The sequence below is a fragment of the Ascaphus truei genome, chromosome 1 (assembly GCF_040206685.1).
Source record: "Ascaphus truei isolate aAscTru1 chromosome 1, aAscTru1.hap1, whole genome shotgun sequence".
Lineage (NCBI taxonomy): Eukaryota > Metazoa > Chordata > Amphibia > Anura > Ascaphidae > Ascaphus > Ascaphus truei.
Genome location: NC_134483.1, coordinates 408,297,034 through 408,312,073, shown reverse-complemented (window position 1 = coordinate 408,312,073; position 15,040 = coordinate 408,297,034). Strand labels below are relative to the sequence as shown.

Genomic DNA, 15,040 nt, shown 5'->3' with positions numbered 1-15,040 from the left:
AGTTTCTCCATGGGATAGTCCATATGTGAAAAAAACAGAGCAGCCTTATGGTGCAAATATGAAAAGCACTGAAGTCAGTGCAGCAAAGGATCCCCTTCTCTTGTGTGACCGTTTCCGTCGGTATCTGGCGTCACTTCTGGGATTTGCCTTCCGTCCAGGATTCCAGTGTTCCGTCACCCTACGCGTTTCACAGGGTGTTCCTGCTTACTCAGGGGTTTGTAATCTCTGTCTATGCATGCCAATACTTATAGCCTTCTCTATAAAACCTATCCCCTCTATTTTTAAAATGCAATACTTAGGGGATTCTAGCACGATATCCCAGTTATTTTAAGACAATTATACATACTGTAAATATACAATAATTCATGCATTAAGCTTATTTAAAAATATTTCTTTTATAAATCATGTATATAGACACAATAATGGACTACACAAATTTGTAATATTGCACATGAACCCATATATAAAATGTCTTCATTTGTAAATGGAGCCATATGAGACAAATACATTTATTAATGAGACTAAACCAACATCAGAAATAATTATTTCTAATACATATCATTATATATATAGCCCTCTCTTTTAACCCTATTTACTCTATTTTGATACTAAGGTGCTTCTAACCTGATATTTTATGTCCCCTCCTGCCCCAGGCAGATGCCACGGAGATATCAGGGCCAGGAGGGGAACCGCCTGCCGCCAGGAACCACCACCCACCCAGTCAAGGTAAGTCCCCCACCCACCCAGTCAGTCACCCAGTCAGTCACCCACCCACTCAGTCATCCACCCACCCACTAAGTCACCCACCCACTCACCCACCCACTCAGTCAAAGTCACCCACTCAGTCAAAGTCACCCACTCAGTCAAAGTCACCAACTCAGTCAAAGTCCTGACTCACACACTTCCCCCCTCAGTCAGGTCAGCTGACAAATACACAGGGGGAATCACAGCTGGCAACAGGGGGGGGGGAATCCGAGATGTGAACAGGGGGGGTAACGGGGGGGGCGTATTGCTGTGAACAGGGGAGAAAGAGAGGGGGGAGACAGTGGAAGGGAGAGAGAGAGAGGGGGAGCCACAACATTAAATCCCGGGTATATCAGCTAGTTGTACAATATATGTTAAACTTGTTCGTTGCACATAAACACATACAGTGATTGGCTATTTTTCTAAATGGAGCTAAATGAGTCAAAATACATCTATTATAGGGATAAGAATGATGTGTTTATATTAGTGTTCAATTGACACAATATAATAGGAAATATATTTCCAAAGGGAATAGATTCACAGGTGGACCCACACTGTGGAGAAACAACACTTGGCAGGAGTGAACAGAAATAGATATATCTTTTAATATCTTTTTTGGTTTATAACAGGAAACAACCCAGGTCAATATTGATATTCAGACCAGCAGGGATGAATGTTTTTAATTTATAAATCCACAGCTTCCCTTTGTGAATATGTCTGTATCATATCTCCTCCTCTTGTGTTATGTTCTATTCTGTCTATTCCTATAAATGAAAGACCCTGTGGATAACTGGAATTACATTTTTGTTGTAGATGGCTAGAGACACTGTGGGTCAACAGCCCTTTAAAAATGTTTCTACAGTGCGCACCAATTCTTTGTATTCCCTATTATATTGTGCCAATTGAACACTAATGTAAACACATCATTCTTATCCCTATAATAGATGTACCGTAATAGGCTGTGAAATGAAGACCTTGAATATTAGATGGAACGGTCTGGCTGTTACTGAACTGATCTCCTTAAGAACTCTTGGATGTATGCCATCGGAGCCAGGTGCTTTATTTACCTACATTTTATCAAGCTGCCTTGGCACTTCTTTCTCTGTTAACTAAGTGGTAGTTAATATTGAGGTTATGGATTCCTACTGTTGCAATATCTTTGCAATTGACTCCTCATTGATAAATACAGAGACAAAGTATGTGTTCAATTTCACCGCCTTAATATCTCCAATAATTTGCCTGCCCATCTCGTACTGAAAGGGTCCTATATTCCCTTTTCTAATCTTTTTGTTATTAAGGTACTTCAATAACTTTTTGATTTGATCTTACTTTCTGTTGCAATCCTTTTTTTCGTTTTCAATGTTTGCGAATTTGATTGCCGTTTTTGCAGCTTCTGTAACATTCCTTCCAATTCTGATATGATATCTCTGTCCCTTCTGTCTTTAAGAATCTAAATACCTGCCTCATCATTTCCATTTTCCATCCTACCTGTTTCCTCCTCTGTCGGTTTATTTACATCAGCCGATAAAGAAAAGTTCTTGCTTCTGCTCATAATAAATGAGAAGAGGTGCAAGGAAGGGTTAAAGATACTACAGAGACACAAAAAGAAAAAAGATCCATCCTCAACTGCACTTGGTACCATCAGATTAACAGAGAATAGTAGAGAAATTGAACCTTTACTCATTCATTAAAAGACAGCTGTATACACAAACACACACATTCATTTATTACAAAGTACTGTTTATATTGACCATATATAGTGAGATTCAAATCTATAGTAAATAGTACTGTATCACTGATGTGTTCAGAAGATGTAGTACTGTATTCTCAGGCTTGATCTATTCTTATACATTATATATCAAACATTACAATATTAATATACCCTGTAGTTTATCATTCTTCTGTTGTGTGTATAATTTGTATAGATGCATTACAAAAAGAATAAGGATCTCTGTATGCTGCACTCTTTATTATACTAGATTTTTATTGATGAGACAATTAATATTTAACCTTTATTAGGTATTAAAATATATTCAGAATATTTAATAAAACACAAATAATTAAGTGAAAATGTTATAATTGGTGAATAGCACAAAATAAAATTATGAATGAACCAAGGATTATTACTAGGAGTACAGTGTCTCCTTGTTTAAAGATGTTTGATATATATAATGTCTTTAGCTGTCTAAATTTATATAGTTCAAAAAGCTAGCTCTTAATTAGCCTATTGTTGAATGACTTAAAGCTGCAGTTTTTTTTACTTCAATAGTTTCATGTGGGCAATCTCTACTTACCTAAAGAACTGCATAGCTGCCGGTCAATTCGTTCTCTGTCTATTGATCGGCGAAGTTTGGCGACATCTTTAGATCTGGGGAATGTAAATTGTTGCTATAGGAACAAAGATGCTTGTTAAAATAGAATACAAGAAAATTGGTCTTTGAAAGTAGTTTTTTTTTTAAACAGAAAATGCTAAAATAATTTTTGCTTACTACAGAACTGATTTATTTAAAAAAAAACACACATGCAGGATATTGACTGAACTGCAGCTTTAGTGTTGTGGATGTACTAAATAAGTAGCTGTTATAATCATTGATGTTATTGTATCAGGCAATTATTAGGTCTGATTATGTTGGTAAAATATATATTGTAGTGTATCTATAACCGCAGTTATGAGAGGTTTAATGGGTGAATAGATATCTAATCACAGTTATAGTTGTTGTTAACACAGCTGTTACTGGTAGTTTTTAGCTGGTACTGTAGATCGTGTAATAAGTAGGTAGTTTAATTGCAACTGTTGCTTAGATATTTTGATTCAAGTTTATAGAGCCCTATGTATAGCAGTTTTGTAGTGGTCCTGTCCTGTGACGAGTTTTTATCATTACTGTTGCAACTGTTGCCAGATTGGCAAGTGTTGATATTCTGCCATATAGCTTATTAAATACTTAGCTCAGTATTAATCATTTGTTTGGTTGGATTGGGTGGCCTGTTCATTTTGTATTGATGCCTATTACAGACTTTTTTGCCTATACTGATCTGAGTGCAGTCTTCCTTTACCGGACGTGAGAATGGTAATGTAATATATATATATATCAAACATCTTTAAACTAGGAGACACTTTACTTCTATTATTAATCATCGGTTCATTCACAATTTTATTTTGTGCTATTCACCAATTATATTTTTTTCACTTAATTGTGTTTTATTAAATATTCTGAATATATTTTAATACCTAATAAAGGTTAATATTAATTGTTCCATCTATACCATCTAGTATAATAAAGAGTGCAGCATACCGAGATCCATATTCTTTTTGTAATGCATCTATGCCGACATTCTTATTTTGCACCACTATTATAATTGACTAAATACAATACTAATTGCTGAGCTAGGAGTGTCCCGGAAAAATATATAATTTGTATGACCTCAATATTATGAGTTGCTTAATAACTTAAGAGGGGTCAGTTGGTTACACAGTTGGTTATCAGCACCTTTCAACAATAGTATTGATATGTTACTATTAGGAAACTGACAGAGATGTTAGACTCAGAGTTTAGTTTTGTTACTATGTATATATCAAGAGCAGGTTGTTTAATTTACCACCTGGTGGGTGTTGTTTGAATCACACTCTCTTTAAATACATATACATATTCCCTCATAACAGTCAAGTTTCTACCTCTGTTATGTACTTATCAAGACTCAGAGAACCATCCAATAAGAGATATATTGTCAGAATGTTACTAGTGTGATATTTGTGAGGTTTCACATTTTATTGGGTGGAAATAACAATGCTAAATATTTCAGCAAGAGGTCTGTACGTCAATCAGAGGAATAGAATTATAGTATGAGTTAGAGATATCGATTGACCAAGTTCAGATACAGATCCTACATAACATGCAGCCAATCTAGCAGGGACTTCGTTGGTGGGTTATAATATGTAGTAGTAACATCTTAAGTTCTGCAGAATGCTGACTAGGCTCCAGTTCCACATCTAATTCCTAAACTGACCGCACCTATTTTGAATACCAAAATCTTATTTGAAGCAGTGTTAATTAGTTGTCAAAGGGGAGGCATGATGCACGGTGTAATCACCCTCGGGGTCATACAAACAGCACTGCGACATAATAAAGTCGGCTGTAGAGATTTAGAGGCCCAAGGTGTCTCATACACATTAGGATGACCGAAACCTCCCATAACAACTGACCTTCATTTTACCCTTCAATTAGTGATTATGGCAATGGTTAGTGCTGTGGGGGAAGCAAGACGCAAGGTGTCTAGAACACCCTCGCATCGCTTCTCGCCATTTAATATACAGTGGCAGGTAAAAAGGTTTTGGCTACGGGGAGAGAGAGAAATGTGATGTGTCTAGTACACTTTCACACAGACACGCTTTCTCCCTCCAGCCTCATGACGTCATAAGCAGACAACAGACCGAGTATGTGTGTTTCACGTAAGAATGCTTCTGCATGGGTATGTCTGCCTGTCTCGAGGGAGGAGTATAAATAGCATTTGGTTACCACAACAATAGAAAAACAATTACCCTTTCGTAAGTGAAATTCCAAAAGTTCACAATTTGACGATCAAAGTATTTATGCTTAAAAAATGTGAATAAAAATAATCAACATGTAGTTTGTAATTTATTGTCTGTTCTTATATATGCACTTGAGAGATTAAGGAGTGCTCAGAAATTATTTGAACACTCTTTCACTATTTTCAGTTACAGCCAATACCAGTCATTTATGTTATATGTATAAGATTACTAATGGTATTTGTGGATGGGATACATGAATATATTAAATTAGTTATATTAGACTGTGGCAGGAGGGGGTAACCAGGTTCTATAATAAAGGTCAAGCACGTTTTGGTTACTCCTGCTCCGTGTATAAGTGTCCAAGAGAGTTAGCTCTTGGACCCAGAAACATTGTATGATCACACTATACTGTCTGTAATAAAACTATTTTTGTGGTTTCCCTTTCCGGGCATGCCATCAAGCAGGGATTGCTAGGGTATGAGTTTCAAGGGGGGGGTTTGCGGAGGAACCGTTGGCAGAATTTGCCTAGGAGGTTGGGGTCCGGAGTTGCTGTCCGGAGTAAATGTACCCGAGAATCTTTCCTGATTCTCGAATACATGTCGTCACATTGTCCTGGCAATATTTCCCCTTGAAAAACGCAAGCACGACTGACCACTAAGGTACCCTGCTTCAGCACAGCCCAGAAAGAAGAAGCCCACTGCCCATAAATATGTATATATGGTTGGGGAGACTCTGAGAGTCCAAACTGAGTCACGGAAAGTATGTGGGGAAATACGGCAGGCAGAAATAGAGAGATAATATTTTTCCTTTGCTGTTCCCTGTACACCAAGACTCAGAAGTGTATTAAAATGTACTTTAATGTAGTGCAATATGTTTTTACATTCGGAACCGATGTCCAAACAGGCAGCCTGTGTAAACCCATAAGCGCCAGTAAGTCTGTTGGACATCAGAGTTCAAAGCAGCCAGAGGATGCCCCAAGGCATGAACAGCATTTGGTCAGCGGGGAAAGGTGGAGCACTAGGTCTGGAGATCAATGGCAGTCCTCCGGGATGCCACTCGTTCTGCCAGACCTAGTGGGGCCTGCCCAGCGGGTGGCATTAGGATGGCTGGGGGGAGTGGGGTATGTAGCAGGCTTGCGCATGCCCCTTATCTGTTTCGAATTTCCCGCTAAACTGGCTTTTCTAGCTTGCTCGGCTCTGATTGGTTAATTGGAAAAGTTAAACATGCACTGATTGCCAGTCCGCTCTGCTTCTATTTTATGAATGAAGCAGAGAATACTATAAGAAGCCTTGAGCCAATCAGATTGTGTGTTACCCTTGAGTCTGAGCTAAAAGAGGACGGGCGGACTTTTCAAAGATGCCTTGTTTGTAATAGCAAAGCAACAGGCTTCGATTTCAAGCCTGAAAAGCCTGCTTGCCAGAGACTAAGTCCCGACTGTGACGGTAACTTTGTGACAGGCTATAATAATACACCAAATAACTGGGTTGAACTGAACGAGGCTTAGATATAATAAAGTATATTTATTCCTTAAATAGGTGAACACAGCAATATAGTACAGTAACAGGCAAGAAGGTAACACTTACTTGGGGTTGGGGGATGAGAAGTATCAGATAGCAATTCTCCAGCAATCAGGTAATAATCAAGATGGTATTTGAAGACAATTGATATAGGGTTGACCACAGTTTATATATCTTTGTAACCCTATTCCTAACATTGAGTACAGGCTATTGGATAACAATTACCTGTATCCAATCTTTAACGTGGGAACACAGTTTAACCCATGCCCCCCAGCTAGTTAGCCCATGCGCACTAGGACCCTGAGGGTCTCATTTGTGTAGCCCCACATTTACATCAGGGATGCCGGCCAGTCTGCCAAATGGAATATCTGGCAGGATCTTCTTTGTTTGTAAGTGTAAGATGTGACACTCACAACCCACTCCAGTTTGACGTTTCTCCGCCCTCAGGTAAACAGTGAGGGTGGCAAAACCTTTTTGTTATGCCGGTGCTGCCCGCAGACCAGACCCGTCCCCTGAGCTGAAGGGGGAAGTGGTAATACACGCACCCGCAGCAAAGGGAGCGTGTCCGGAGTGTGGTATGAAGCGTTGCCAGGCCAGGTGTAGTAAGGTAGACAATACTTGCCGGTACCGGTTGTAGAGATAGAGTGATGAATGCCTTGCCGAGGTCAGGGAGTGGAGAATGGAGAAAGGTCGTAGTCCAAGCCGTGTTCAAGGGGTTACCAGAGTGAGCGTTGTCCAAGGAGTGCCGAGATCGAGAGCCAGAGGGGGTAGTCGTACAAGCCGCGTCAGAACCTATGAAAACACTGAAAGAATCCAGAAGTACTTCCATACAGAGACTATGTCGAGCAAAGACTGAGAGCAGAGAGGAGCTAGATAAAGCAGGAAGGTCCAATTAGGAACGGAGGCGGGACAGGAAGAGCTACAAGGAGACACTGCAGATTGGTGCAGGCATAACAGGCCAGGTGAGTCTTGTTGGTAACCTGAGTATGCTCGTGCAGTGTGCGGGGGCGGAGCCTGAGGTCCGGGGGACGGGAAGAAGAGTGTGCAGACTGAGCGTGCTCTGTAACTCGTGTACGCGCGTGAACCGAGCCAGTGGATGGTGCAGGTGTGCATGCAGGAGGGCATGGGCGCGCGCGGCGCTGTACAGAAGAATCACCGAGGGGAGTGATCCCGCGACGGCAGCAGGGACGGGGAGCCGTGGAGGCCTGTAAGGCAGGATTGTTTTGTGTGTCCAGGGGCTCCCTGCGGGGAGGGAGTGCTCTGTGTGAGGAGCGTGGAGAATGCCGATTCCTGACACTTTTGAACAGTACTTAGTCTCTAGACATTGGGTCGCCCCTCTGACCATCTGCTTCCCTTTGTGTAAAGGAATCTTCGCGGGTTTCTATCCCCGCCTTGGAATACAATATTAAAGGGGAAACATAAACATATTAAAATATCCGGTTCAGTTAGGTCCAGCGGGTCCAAACTGCCCAGTTCTCAATGCCGGAACTGGGACACCATATGGTCCAAGTTTTAGCCTGCTGCGATCTTCAGAACCGGAGATACACAAATACTACTTAAACCGTTTCTTATTTTAATACAAATTCTCCGCTGTAAATTAAATCACGGTTTTTCACTAAATCCCCATTGAAAACAACGGGCTCCGCCGCCATAGACTTTCAATGGTAAACCGCCGCCATTGGCGGCTGTGGGAATCCGCCGCCATAGACTTTCAACGGGGCATCGCCGCCGTTGAAGCCTATGGGGTTTCTCCGCCATAGCTGGTCAATGGGAACCGGCCGCCATTGAAGTCTATGGGAAAAACTCCCGAACCTTTAAGGTGGTCCGTACTCTGTCGGGTTGGTCAGAGAGGGTCAAGGATGATTCTGCAGCCATGCCGGAGCAGTAACTACAGGTACCCCAAACCCTGGCCCTCTGGACCCTCCAGAACCGGAGATATGGGCTTATGGTTTGTAGTGTTTCTGACTTAGTCGTTTTCTTGTGCTGCTTCACCGCCGCCATTGGAACCTATGGCGCGACCCGCTTTACCAGCACAACCCGTTCCGGGGGTCCTGGATTCTGGGACCCGGTGGTGGTCGAGTGAGGGGAGGCCTAGGAACTAGGGGCAAAAAGAATTTTATTTCTGGGTGCCTAGAACCTAAGATTCCCACGCCACTTGACGTTGAACTTGACTAATCAGTGATCAAAGCTCTTTTTCAGACATTGTGTCCGCTTTGCGGTTTTGCGGTTTGGATGGCTGCCAACTCGTTCCTGGAAAGCGCCGTCGAGGAATCTCCATTGAAGTCAATGAGCCCATTGACTTACAATGGGAAACCGCCGCTCCTCCTCTCGGACGCCACCTGCTGGTCTTCAAGGGAAACAGGTCCAAAACAGCTAGATCCGCCATTGAAAACAATGGAGCTGCAATGGCGGCCTATGGGACCCTGCAAAATGATGCCTGAAAAGGCGGGAAAATTAAACAAAGGGCTATAATCACTATACAACTATTAACCCTTGCCCTCTCGGATGGATCCCAGTGTGTGTGTGTGGTGCAGACACTGACATAATAATAAAACATAGGAACGGAAACATACATTTTCATGATATAACAAGGTGCAAACCACATTCCTGGACCGCAGTTCAGTTAACCCCTTGTCTCCCTGGTGAGGTCAGGGGGTGGCCATATGGGGTGCAACCCCTTTAATACCGGGCCAAACCCTCTCTCCCTCTACACCGACTTTTGTGCCCAAGTTCTCAGAAATGAACGTAGCGTGGCGTATGGAGTTTTATGCCTATTTGGGTTCCAGGAAATTCCGAGCTGGGTTTGAAAACTAGACTTTCCTAGGTGCAGGGAACTCTTTGGGAGAGTTCTACCCTGACAGGTAAATCTCTCCCAAAGAGTTCTCTGCACGTAGGAAAGTCTAGTTTTTAACCCCAGCCCCAAAGTAAGTGTGTCTTTTTGTCTGTATTTTGTGTTTCATTGTGTGTAGGCAAATTTATGCCAAATAAATTACAATTTATTTCTCTACCTTGTTTTGCTCAATGAATGATCCCGGTAAAATGGTGTAAATAACCTGGTCTCCAGTGACATAGACCATTAACCACCACTCACTATTTAGACTACTTATGAGAGGTTGGGAGACACATATTTGTTTTATTGTGGTATATTTTCATTGATGTCGATCTCGTTAATAAGGAGTTGTTCTATATAACTGAAGAGAATACAAAACCTTTGTTCAGTCCATTGGGATATAGAGTTCCCAGGGTATAGATCCATTTAGATTCTTTATATATATATATATATATATATATATATATATATAGTTCCTTATCACAGTCACCCCTCCCTAGCCCCAGAGTTAGATGGCCAATCCAAATGAAATACAGTGTGTCCATAATACCACTACAGTATGTGCTTCATTAATATGTTTTTCCAAAGGTGTGTCCAGTTTGTTCCTGGTAGCTAGCTCGTAGGTGTTAGAGCAGCGGTGCGCAAACTGGGGGGTGCTTTTTGTCAAAGGAAGAGCTTATTTCTCGAATTCTTCCTCAGTGGAACAGTTCCTCTTCACTCTGAGGAACTGTCCAACTGGAATTCATTTTATGAGGGGTTTGGGATGATTATTATCTGCATGCAGCAGGCTGTTCGATGCTGTTTGTTTGCAATGCACTGTGGTCTCTTTAGACCCTCCCTCTCCTCTCGATATCTTGAGATCCAGAAAACTAATCTCCTTATTGCTAATCTCATGAGTGAGTCTAACTTTAAGATCATTATGATTTTACATATCAACACGTTCCAAAAATAAGTCTGGGATCCCTCTCCAGAGAATACAGATTTTGTCTATATATCTCAACCATAATTCAGTATGGGAGGTATATATCACATGACCATCACTGAATATTATACATTCTTCCCACCAGTGCAGATACAGGTTTGCATAAATTAGGGCGTAAATTATTCCCATGGTAGTTACTGTCCTGCTAATTTCTATCCACAAAGTCACTACATTTTCATCAATTCCTTCATATACATATTCCATTATAATATATTTAAAATCCAGTTTAACATATAAACATATTCACCTCTTTTATTTGCTTGATCGCTCCAAAAAAGGGAATAACCAACTACATTAACTGCCCAGTCATGAGTTTCATCGCACCATGTTTCAGTAATTCCTATGATATCATAATACTTCTTCTGGCTATTATTTAAAACTCTCCCATTTTATCTGCCATGCTATTTGTATTAGCAAGTATGCATTTAAGGTTGTTACCAATCTGTGCTATTGTTAATTTATCAGCCTGCCTTTCTCCTACCATTTATTTTAGTCTTTAGAAGTTTACTAGTATTATCTGAATTTAATATGGGTGCTTCCCTGCCGGTCAAACTCCCACTTCCTTCCACTCTACTTCCATAACCCCTAGCTATTTCCCTATTCCTATCTATTCTGTCTAGTCCATTACCTCTTGCTTGTCCCTCCTGCTCTTTCCTAGTTTGAAATCTCCGCCAACCTTTTTAACATTCTTCCCCCTAGCACAGATCACTCTTCATTGAGGTGCATTCCATCCCTACTATAGAGATATAAACTCTTAGAGAAAAACGGACACCCGGTGCTCTAAAAACCCACATTTCTCTTTCCTACACCACTTTTTAGTTATGTATTAACCTTCCTAAGCTCAAACTGCCCAGGGTAGCGCATGACATTGGTAGTATTTTTGAAAATACTACCTTGGAGGTCTTTGTCTTGAGCTTGCAGCCTAGATCCCTGAAATCATTTTTAAGGACCCTCCATCTCTCTTTAACTTTGTCATTGGGGCCAACGTGTACCAAGACCGCAAGGTCAATCCCAGCCCTTCCTAACAATCTGTCTGCTTTTATCTCGCACACTTGTTTCCAGTTTACACTATTTGCCTATATGTCTGGTTTACTAATTTCTGTTGTGAACATGGTCATGTTATATGAATAAAAGCATATGTTATAAACATATACAAACAAGAGTCAGACACAGGCAGCCATTATCTACTTCCAAGCAATGAAGATACACAGTGTTATCAGATAATACTGGTAATACTTTATTTTCCATTTGTACACATGCCACTAAGAAGTTACAGAGTGATTAGAGTTCCTGAGAAAAAAAAATCTGCTAATCACACTGTGATTGATTGAAAATTCCCATTCATGTCAATGGAAATTTCAGGCTGATTGCCATTGAAACTGTCTGCTTTGGGGCTTTTTGAATCAGCCTCTAAGGATGATAATGTGATGGGTTCTGGAATGTTTTCTGAGTTGAGCGAGGACGGTGGTCATTGGAACACAAGTGACGCAGCGCTCACGTGTTCATTATGCACATTGTCCTTACACACATCTGGCAATTTTTGCAGCATTGTGCTTAAAAGCTTTCAAGCAGAGGACAACAAAAGAGTTACGTAATTTACCACTAGACCTATATTTGTTGATATAGACAAGGGAGAGCTACAGTACACCTTGCACCCTTACTCCATGCAAATACTTGTTACAAAGTTACATCATTTGTAAAGTAGAAAGAAGTCATTTGTGTTGACCAGTTTCAGCCTTTTGTGTAACCCCTTAATGATAGAGGAGCATGTGATGCATTGCTTTGTCATTCATTGCAGATTCCTCTCTAGCATTCAATTGATTCATTCTTTATACAATGAGACACTTATATTTCTATTGACCTACAGGAAGGCAAAGTACAACATTTGTCAATTTGATTATACAGTGAAACAAATGAAATTCCTTCCTCACCTTAGTAAATGGGCATCAGATCTCTTCCTGGATCACTAATCTGGTTACATATTAACATTGCAAAATGATGAGAAAACAAGCACTACTTTTGGAAACAAGTAGAGGAAAAATAGAGAATGCGTATTCTATAAAAAAATTAAGTTGATTTATTGGTCATGAAGATAAGCTAGCGAAGGTGTCGCCCCACCAACGCGTTCACACCTAAGTGCTTTCCCAATGTATTAATGCTACATCTGTTTTTGGTCTTTAGCACCACTCACACCTATACAAAATCACTTTTTTTAAAGGGATCTGGTTTAACATCTTTATGATATCTCAACTCCTCCTCCTCTAGTTATCACCATGACACCTGTCTCCTAACGTTTAAGGAAAAAAAGCATGGCAGCTTATCGGAACACACAGAGCAACCAAAGATCCCCAACCCACCAACCTTTCCCTTCTAAACAACTTGGCCCAGAACCATAAAAGGGTGCTAAGCTTTTGCAAGCCTATACTCCCACTCATATGAATAGGAGTAAAGGTGTGCTAAAGCTTAGCACCCAGTTGTGGATCTGAGCCATTAGGTTTACGCTCTCCACCTTTTTACCTTGATAACACAAGGAGGTAGCTAAAAGGAAAGCAACACCTCTTAATTGGTGCACGCCCTATTTTAATGTAATGTAAAAGTTATTGCAGTGTTGAACTATGTTTGCTATTATGTACATTTTTATATTACATCTGAGGATTCTGTTTGCGCTGCGGTGTCCGCTGGCAGCTTTGTGAGGGATTTGGGATAGTACCTTTTGAACGAGCATTATCATTTCCTCAGAAGTTATGCATATCTTTTTTTATATTCTGGGACTTTTTTGATATTTATATTCCTCTAGTAGAAGGAATGAAGGGGTTAATAGATTAACCAAGATTCCTATGTGCACTCTCTATGACCGATTGAGGGCTGGGAAATATTCAATCCTAGGGTGACCCCTAAATAGCCTATCACTAATGTGTTAAAAAGTTGCTTTATTAAACATGTATACAATGGACAAGAATTACTCCATTAAAATAAACAGGGAGAAATTACTACAGTGGAGGATATAGTACCAACTCTTGTCTGTGAGCTAGTCGATATCCTCTGTGGTGAGCTGTAAAGGGAGGAAGTAACCATTTACATAGGTACATGTACCTTGGAGGTATGATCTATTCACAGTGGCTATATTAGTCACTAGAAAAAACACACCCAAAATGACTGCTAGGACTCTAAACTCTGACATATACAATCCATTCATATAGTAGGATAGCGGCAGTATCTCTAATTTCTACATATTCCTCTAGTAGCAATATCACTGTGTGTATATGTATATGTATACTATTTAAAAAATATATGTATTTTATTCACCTTATATTGGTTGTGATTTCTTTTCACTTTCACTACTAATAATTTGAGGTGTCTTTTTGCACTTAGTTTTCTTTTTTCTTCAATGTAATATTTATGTATGTTGTATTTACTGTGACGCAGAATAAGCCATTACTGTCTGCTTAGATAGAAAACTGAACAGATGTACCAGGTATTTAATGTATGTATGTATATTTTTATTTGAATTGATAGGATCAAGCCCTGAGTACGTTTAACTATAATGACATCCCTTCTTAGTTGTGTTTATTTCCAGGTAAACAATCTCAGTTTGGATTGATATATGTTCACTGCATTGAGGGGGGAGAGAGGGGGGAAAGAGAGGAGGGGGAGAGAGAGAGACTGGGCAATCGATCCAATATCATACATGTGCGCTTTTCTTTTAATAAATCAGTTCTGTAGCATTAGATCAGCGGTGCGCAAACTGTGGGGCGTGCCCCCTTGGGGGGGGCGCAAGATTATGTAGGGCGGGGGGGCGCGGGCTGCTTGCAGGGAAACCTGGGGGCGGGCAGAGCTGTCCACGGGCGGCCAGAAGCTCCGTGCTGCTGCTTCTATGTGTCTGTGTCTTGCAGAGGGGGAGGGGCTTCTCTCTGCACACAGACAGACCCTCCTTCTCTTCCTGTCTGCTTCCCGCACCAGTTTTCAGCAGCATGGGGGGTTGGGGGATCGGAGCATGTCGCCCCCCCCCAGGTGAAATTGTGTGTGTGTGTATTTGAGTGTGTGTGTGTGTGGGGGGGGGGGGGATTGAGTTTGTGTGTGTGGGGGGAGGGGGATTGTGTGTGTGTGGGGGGGGGATTGTGTGTGTGGGGATTGAGTTTGTGTGTGTGTGGGGGGGGGGATTGTGTGTGTGGGGGGGGATTGAGTATGTGTGTGGGGGGGATTGTGTGTATGTGGGGGGGATTGTGTGTGTGTGTGGGGGGGGGGGGGATTGTGTGTGTGTGTGGGGGGGGGGGGGGGTGGACGGACCTTCACAGAGGTACACAATTAGGAGGCTTTATAATGTGAAATTATAATAGGCTTTATTGTGCCTGTTCCTTTTCATCAGGAAATTATCCAAACACAGGGGTAGGGGAACAAAGCTTCCATTCACTTGGGAGTATTTCTAGTGAAATCCTATG

General features: G+C 41.2%; 1 long non-coding RNA gene across 1 annotated transcript; it reads left to right on the top strand.

The window, feature by feature from the left end:
- On the top strand, positions 1-1,830 carry LOC142471328 (uncharacterized). The gene is made up of 3 exons (XR_012789400.1): positions 1-214; positions 654-726; positions 1,689-1,830. It is a non-coding gene; the product is annotated as an uncharacterized LOC142471328 (long non-coding RNA).
- The last annotated feature ends 13,210 nt before the right edge of the window (positions 1,831-15,040 follow it).